The sequence below is a fragment of the Pinus tabuliformis genome, chromosome 4_2 (assembly GCF_031772625.1).
Source record: "Pinus tabuliformis cultivar Carrire ecotype Pingquan chromosome 4_2, CPIR1, whole genome shotgun sequence".
In the NCBI taxonomy this organism is placed as follows: domain Eukaryota; kingdom Viridiplantae; phylum Streptophyta; class Pinopsida; order Pinales; family Pinaceae; genus Pinus; species Pinus tabuliformis.
Genome location: NC_142304.1, coordinates 3,305,285 through 3,314,327, shown reverse-complemented (window position 1 = coordinate 3,314,327; position 9,043 = coordinate 3,305,285).

Here is a 9,043-nt window from a genome sequence, read left to right as displayed (position 1 = left end):
TAGGATTCATTTACCCTATCTTAGACAGTGAGTAGGTCTCTCCTTTAGTGTTATTTCACAAGAAAAATGAGAAGTGGAGGATTTGTGTTGATTATATGGAGTTAAACAATGCCACAAAGAAGTATCATTTTCCCCTACCCTTCATTGACCAAGTGCTAGATGGCCTGGCAGGGAATAAGTTCTTTTCTTTCCTATATGGATTCAATGGGTACAACCAAATCCAAATCTGCCTAGAAGACCAAGATAAGGCCACCTTCACCTGTCCTTGGGTACTTTTGCCTATAGGGTCCTTCCTTTTGGCCTATGCAATGCTCCTACCACTTTCCAGAGAGCAGTCTTAAGTATTTTTGTTGAATTAGTACATGATACTGTGAAAATATATATGGATGATTTTACACCTTATGGCTATGATTTCCAAGAATAACTGAGTAACCTAGGCAAGGTATTACACAAATGCATTGAAATGAATCTATCTCTCAGTCTAGAAAAGTGTGAATTCTTAATGACTAAAGGGACTGTGCTAGGTCATTCAATATCTTAGCAAGGACTACAGATGGACCCAAACAAAATAGCAATCATCCGAAGGGTCCCACCTCCACAAAAGCAGAGAGATGTCAGAAGTTTCTTAGGATTAGTTGGATACTACCAAAGATTCATAAAGGACTTCAACAAGTTGGCCTCTCCTTTTTTTGAATTGTTGGCCAAATATTCTGAGTTTATATGGTCAAAGAGCTGTTAAGAGGCGTTAGACATTCTAAAGGGTAAGTTAACCACTGCACCAATCCTTAGAAGCCCAAACTGGGCCCTCCCTTTTCATATTCATGATGATGCCTCACACAAATCCATAGGAGCAACCTTAGGTCAGGAAGAGGAGAAATTTCCCTATACCATCTCTTTTATCAATAAGAACCTATCAAGGTGACGTAGGGTACCCCTACTTACCCACAGTATGCATGTACAATGCATGATCATACTTGTCCCAGGAATTTTAACTCACTACCAAGTCAAAATATTCAAATCAACAATGGATTAAGGCCCCCCCTTTCTTAATCTCTCTATGGAATAATTTATATACTAACATAGTCTACCTCTTCGTTTGTCCATTCTATCGGGACTCATTCTCCTCATAAACCTTATTTTATAACCTTAAGCCCGCATATATAACCAAAACCCCATTATTTATAACTATAAATATATCGGACTTTAAACCACATCAATCCTTCATATCGGCGCTATTTCATTATAACCCATTCATAATGGAAATACCCATAAAGCATGCATAATCATACCTTTCCCGCTTTTAACACGTTTTTGCACAATTATCGAGGCTCCCTTTATCGCTAATCATAATCGGGTCTCTGAGGGTCTCATTAACATGTGTTTCTACATCTCCTCTGATATGTGATTAAACTATCCTTCCAGACTTCAAATATAACAAATGCGCCCATATAATCCTATCAAGTCCACTCTTATCGTCTGTCGCATTACTCCTCCACTGATAAAGAACCATTAAATGTTGTGATGTGATCACTCCGATGATTGCATCGGTGATCGCAATCGCTTAAAGCTTGAAGCCGAGGTTTATTACTTTTGTAAAGTGCGATTAACTCTCTGTCGTTGATCTGAGTATACGATCCAACGGTTCATGCTTCAATCACATATCGCAATCGCTCAAGGTTTGAGGTTGGTTCCTTTCTCTTGTTACTTCCTCCGATGCGATATTAGAACTCCGCTTATTCTTTGTGATTCAATCCTGGTCGTTGATCTTAAATATCAAACAGTTCCTGTGCATCGATACTTCATCTCTTCATTCCTCCCTTCACTTGGTTTTTATGTCATTTCTTTAGTTCTTCTGTGGTTTGGGTTTTCTTCAGGGTTTTGGCCTTTCACTCTTCCGATGCTCAATTCACTCCCTCTTGAGCTTAACTCTTTGAATTATTAATCCCGATCATTCCATAGCATTACTTGGGTTCTCCAATTGGGTTCTACGACCTTTTATGATCCTCTGTCTCGCTCTCCTCTTTGCGTTCACTGAACTTCGCCTGCATGAATATATATATTATGCAATTCTCTGATACACTCAATTTATCAGTCAATACACCGAAACACACACTAACACAGGTTGGAATTAAACCTATGTATTTATAAATATGAACAACTAATATATAACAAGATTTTCAGTCTCTCTCTGGCCTGATTCTTCTGATTTTTGGCCTCTTTTCACACTCTTCTCGTAGGCTTACAACTGCTCTTTAGCTATCTATCTAGCCTACCTAAAAAACATCTAACTTTTCTAACCTCTGTTTTTGCCTTTTGAGCTTACATTTATACAAAAGGACTCTAAAACCAATTCCTAGTTTAGATCCATAAATTCTTCAACAAAATCCTAAAATCTCTTCCTCGTCCCTAAGGATCCTCTCTAATCCATAAAATCATGAACTAACTCCTAATCTAAGTTTTACAATTAATTCTCAAATCCTCTCATTTCTCAGTTATCCTAAATCCCTCATGTTCTCCTACATTCGAGAACATTTACAGATATGCCTCACTATATTCAATTAAATCCTATTCTCATTAAAATCACTCAAAAGCCTAAATAATCACATTAATTCACACTTAGGAGACCAACTCCCTTGAAAACACAATACCCCTATGTCTACTAAAATAAAATGACATCATTGGGCTAAATGCTCCTGCATCAGACTCCCAAAGTAGAAAATTTTCATGATATCCTATTCATGTGTCTTCATAAGTTGATAAAAAACCTCGAGGGTCCCAAACATTAGTTTGTAGCCTCCCAAATTCTTTGCACCTTTATTGCCATTGTACTTCTGCTATCTTCTGTTTCATCTTCCTCTCCTTGTCAATCAAGTTCATACTGTGATTGATCATGCATCATGCTGCTATCATTCTCCTCCATATGGACTGTTTCATCATCAACTACCACAATTCTTCAATCTTTGTTTCCAACACATTCTTGGACTAGTCCATACTCTGCCACTTAATTCTGCTTATTTCTCTTTGTTTTAGGTTGTTGTTGTTGTCCACTAACTCTTCAAATTGTTGTTGGTTACTTTCACTTTGTAGTCACTGGTTTACTTTTTCTTCTACTTTTTCTCTTGCTACCATTGTAGACATTTCTCTTGCTCTTGCTCCAACTTTTGCTTTGACTCCTACGCTTACCTTGACTGCCTCCCTTTCATCCTTACCCTCTTTCATGATTATCTCTTTTTGCACTGAATCCCGACTTTCCAGCATTCTCTCCAGCAATTGAACATCACTGTTCCATGGATTAAATTACTTCATAGAATCTTCTTCTTCCATTTTTATTTGGCTGCTCATCTGTGCCAAAATTCCTCCTGCATCTACAACTAAACCTGCACTCAAAAAACAATTATTAAAATAAAAAACATAAGGATTTTGCGCCTTTTCCTCCTTTGGCAACAATTCAGTTTGCTACTCCGTTTTCTCCTCCTCTATCAGCACATCAGTATGCTGATTTGAATTCTCGAAAGAATTCATGAGACTGTCAACTAGTCTCTCCTCCACACCATCTGTTCTAATGATGTCTTTCTGTCCCTGTCCACTGTAGTGAACTTCTTCATTCTCATTCAATTCTATTTTTACACCCTGAACACTTACTTTTTGGTCTTCTAGCCTTTTTTTCAAAAGACTTAACTCATGCCACAAATTTTCCATCTCGCTTGGAATTTCTCCCAAAATTTCTATGCAATCCTCACTATCTTCTTCTTTGTCACAAGCATAACCTACTAACACTATTTCTTCATTCTCGATTAGAATAAAATTCTGATCCTCCACCTCTTTGATAGTTTTAGATGTTTTTCCATCACTCTCCCTTTGATCATTTAAGAAAATCAATTCCTCATTATTCTCTTTAATAGAAAATTTCTTATCATAGGACATAACTGTCTCATCCCCACTGAAGATATTTCCTCCATTAAGCATGGAATTTATGAAATCCTTCTGCTGTAATAACTCAACTTGATCTTCATTTGAAAGACAGTCATCATCGTACTTTACTTGGCAATTTTCAGCTTCATTCAAGACAATTCCATAAAATGGTTTGTCTTCTGCAATACCTACATTCACGCACACCTTGTCAGTTTTAAAACCACAAGACCTCATGACTTCATCTGATGATTCAATCACCAATTCCTCCTACCGTTCCAAGTCCTTTACATGACTTAGAAATATTTCAATGGTCTTCTCCTCAGTCTCATCAAGTCCTTTACTTGATTGCTTAATATCCTTCTCTACTTCCTCTTTTAAAGCATAATTTAGATTCTGCCTGTTTTCTTCCCTCCTTATGACAATATCAACAAATTGTCCTTCTTTACATGTTTCACCTGCAAACATACACAAATTATCAGATTTAAAATCATCAGACCTTTTTCCCTCACTTGAATTTTCATTCTTCAAGTCTTCATCTTCACCCATAACTTCACCCTGCTTTGGTTCACAAATGGACACTTCCATTTCCAACTCAGCTTCTTTGAGTTTTTCCATCAGCCACCTTACTTGCCTCTGTTGTAGCCTTATCTGCAACTTATGCCACTTCACTGGCTTCTTCTTTAATACCCAACCTTGTCTCTGTCTTTCCTCTAGTATCATCATCAATACATCGAGTTGTGCTTTCATCTCTACAATTTCCTTGTCAATTTCCTCTTAACTCATCCTCTTGCCATTTGTCTTGGAATTATCTTTCTTCATATTTCTTCTATTGTGGTCTTCCTTAGAACCTATGCTATGACTATCAGTAGCCATCTTCTTCTCCTCTTTCTATGAGTTCCTCACTCATTCACTATGAGTTGCACTAAAGCCTTTGAAACAACAAGTCGTCCTTGTTGCAACTTACCTCACCAAGCTTTCCTCTATACTTGGTCTTTTGGCAAGGACTTGGTTCTCTATCTCCGGAACCTCCTTTGAGCACTTCTCTCTACTCCTTCTAGGCTTCAACTCATGTGTACCTATTGTTTGTTATATTAAAGTTTGATCTCCCTTACCTGCATAAACACTTTAACACATAACTTTGTTCTAAATTCTTTTACATGGAATTTCTTTGTTCTGTTTAACACCAATTGTTTCAATTACAATTCTGTTTTGATACCAAATGACGCAGGGTTACCCCTGCTTACCCACAGTATGCATGTACAATGCATGATCATATTTGTACCAGGAATTTTAACTCACTATCGAGTCAAAATCTTCAAATCAAAAATGGATTAGGGCCCCCCCTTTATTAATCTCTCTACGGAATAATTTATAGACTTAACATAGTCTACCTCTTCATTTGTCCATTCTATCAAGACTCATTCTCCTCATAAACCTTATTTTATAACCTTAAGCCTACATATATAACCAAAACCCCACTCTTTATAACTATAGTTATACCGGACTTTAAACCACATCAGTCCTTCATATCAGTGCTATTTCATTATAACCCATTCATAATGGAAATACTCATAAAGCATGCATAATCATACCTTTCCTACTTTTAACACGTCTCTGCACAGTTATCAAGGCTCCCTTTATCGCTAATCGCAATTAGGTCTCCGCGGGTCTCATTAACATGTGTTTCTCCATCTCCTCCGATATGTCATTAAACTATCCTTCTAGATTTCAAATATAAAAAACGCACCCATATAACCCTGTCGGGTCCGCTCTTATCACCTGTTGCATTACTCCTCTGTCGATAAAGAACTGTTAAATGTTGTGATGCGATCACTATGGTGATCGCATCGGCGATCGCAATCTCTTAAAGCTTGAAGTTGAGGTTTATTACTTCTACAAAGTGCGATTAACTCTCCACCATTTATCAGAGTATATGATCCAACGATTCACGCTTCCATTGCATATCGCAATCGCTCAAGGTTTGAGGCCGGTTCATTGCTCTTGTTACTTCCTCTGATGTGATATTAGAACTCCACCCATTCTTTGTGATTCAATCCTGGCCATTGATCTTAAAGATCCAACGGCTCTTGTGCACCAATACTTCATCTCTTCATTCCTCTCTTCACTTGGTTTTTACATCATTTCTTTAGTTCTTCTGTGGTTTGGGTTTTCTTCAGGGTTTCGGCCTTTCGCTCTTCCGCTGCTCAATTCACTCCCTCTTGAGGTTAACTCTGTGAATTCTTAATCCCAATCATTCCATATCATTACTTGGGTTCTCCAATTGGGTTCTACGGCCTTTTACAATCCTCTGTCTTTCTCTCCTCTTTGTATTCACTGAACTTCGCCTGCATGAATATATATTATGCAATTCTCAAATACACTCAATTTATCAGTCAATACATCGAAACACACACTAATACAAGTTGGAATTAAACATATGTATTTATAAATATGAACAACTCATACATAATGATATTATTTGTCTCTCTCTGGCTTGATTCTTCTAATTTGTGGCCTCTTTTCACACTCTGCCCATAGGCTTACAACTTCTCTTTAGCTATCTATCTAGCCTACCTAAAAAACATCTAACTTTTCTAACGTCTGTTTTTGCCTTTTAGGCTTACATTTATACAAAAGGACTCTAAAACCAATTCTTGGTTTAGATCCATAAATTCTTCAAAAAAATCCTAAAATCTCTTTCTCATCCCTAAGGATCCTCTCTAATCCATAAAATCATGAACTAACTCCTAATCTTAGTTTTACAATTAATTCTCAAATCCTCTCATCTCTCAATTATCCTAAATCCGTCATGTTCTCCTACATTCGAGAACATTTACAAATATGTCTCACTATATTAAATTAAATCATATTCTCATTAAAATCACTCAAAAGCCTAAATAATTACATTAATTCACACTTAGGAGACCAAATCCCTTGGAAACACAATACCCCTATGTCTACTAAAATACAATGACATCATTGGGCTGAATGCTCCTGCATCACAAGGGCTGAGCTAAACTATATTGTGACCTAAAAGGAACTCCTGGCTGTTGTGCATTCATTGAACAAATTTAGGCCTTACATTACATGCTATAAAACATTTCTGCATATTGATCATGATGCAATCAAATATTTAATGAACAAACCAGATGTGAATTCTAGAATCATAAGATGGTTGCTTCTATTACAGAATTTTGATCTAACTATTGTTGATGAGCCTGGCAAGGAAAATGTTGTTGCTGATTTTCTATCTAGAATGAATCTACCTGTAGGTGAAGAAGGAATGGTGGATGACCAGTTACCAGATGAGAATTTTCTTGTTATTTCAGTTCTCTCCCCATGGTTTGCTGATACAACAAACTATCTGGTATCATCACAGTTCCCACCGAACTTGCCCTCCAAAGAAAAGAGCAAGATAGTCAGGAAAAATGCCATCTTCACCTGGATTGGGGAAAATGTTTTCAAAATTGGCCCAGATCAAATCTTGAGAAGCTGTATAGGGAAGAGGAAGTTTTTGACATCCTTCTGACATGTCATGATGGGCCTTACAAAGGTCACTTTGCAGTAAAGAGGACAACATTCAAAGTGTTACAAGCGAGCTATTATTGGCCCACTCTTCATCAGCATGTGAAAAAGTACATTAGTCAATGTGATCGATGCCAGAGGATAGGAAAGCCTACTCCAAGAGATGAAATTCCCTTACAAACTCAAGTGACTTTCGAGCCATTTGATAAGTGGGGCATGGACTTCATTGGGCCTATTAACCCTCCTTCAAAGCAAAAACAATACATTATTGTGTGCACTAATTATTTGACTAAGTGGGTTGAAACCAAGGTGATTAAGGCAACAACAGAAGAGAAGGTGGCTGAGTTCCTAAGGGAGAATGTATTATACAAATTTAGGTACCCTAGATAGATAGTCACAGACCAAGGCAGACACTTTACCTCCAACATGATTGAAGAACTGCTCAACCATCACAAAATCAAGCATAGGACCTCCACTCCTTATCATCCACAAGCTAATGGGCAAGTGGAGGTGACCAACAGGGCACTGGATAGCATCTTAACTGAGGTAGTGAGCAGTAATAGGAAGGATTGGGAAGAGAGACTAGTTGAGGCCACCTGGGCCTATAATACAACATGGAAGACCACCACTGGATTTACACCCTATGAGCTAGTCTATGTTAAAAAGGTTGTGTTGTCGATTGAATTTGAATATAACACATTGAGGATGGAAGCCCAAATAGATTTAGAACTTAGTCATGCACATAAAGAAAGGTTGTTACATTTGAATGGCCTGGATGAATTCAGAATGCATGCCCTCCTACATACAGAGATAGTTCAACTTCAGAGGAAGATCTGGCATGAAAAGCACATCAAGGAGAAGCAATTTCAAGAAGGAGACTGGGCATTGTTATATGGTTCCAGGTTTAAAGACTTGAAGGTCAAGCTAAGGACAAGATGGCTCAGACCTTATGAGGTAGAAAGATGCCATGACAATGTTTCAGTGCAAATTAGAACTATTGATGAAGAAGCCATTCCATTGCTAGTTAATGGACACAGATTGAAAATGTACAAGAGGCCTTTATCAAAACAAGAGTTCATTGACAGCATCAATAAGACAATGATGATGGTAGAGAAAGTTCCAAATTCTCCCTCATCAAGTCACTGAAAAAGGAAAAAAAAAAATAATAAGGATTCAGGTGAAAACCTCCATGAGGCACTTGAATCCCATGTTTGGGTTGAAAACCTCATGAGGTGGCCCAAGGATGAGAAAAATGAAAAATAGTAAGAAGATTCCTGGGTGAAAACCTTCCTTGAGGTTCCTAGAGCAGATATCTAGGGTGAAAACATCTCTGAGGAAGCCTAGGTGTTTCTTTGAAGAAGAAAATATATATCTGTGTGTGTGTGTGTGCGTGTGTGTGTGTGTAATAAAAAAAGAAAAAAGAAAAAATTGTTATTTGCAGGTGGGTGAAAAATACAAGCAAAGAGCAAAGAGAAGATCCAGAGGGAACCCTGCCTCACATATATTCATCTCCTCCACTCCTTACCATGCATCCCTCCATCAATTCTATTGTTTTTCACTTCATTGCTTCAATTCAGGTGAAGATTATGTTTTCTAACAGAATCAC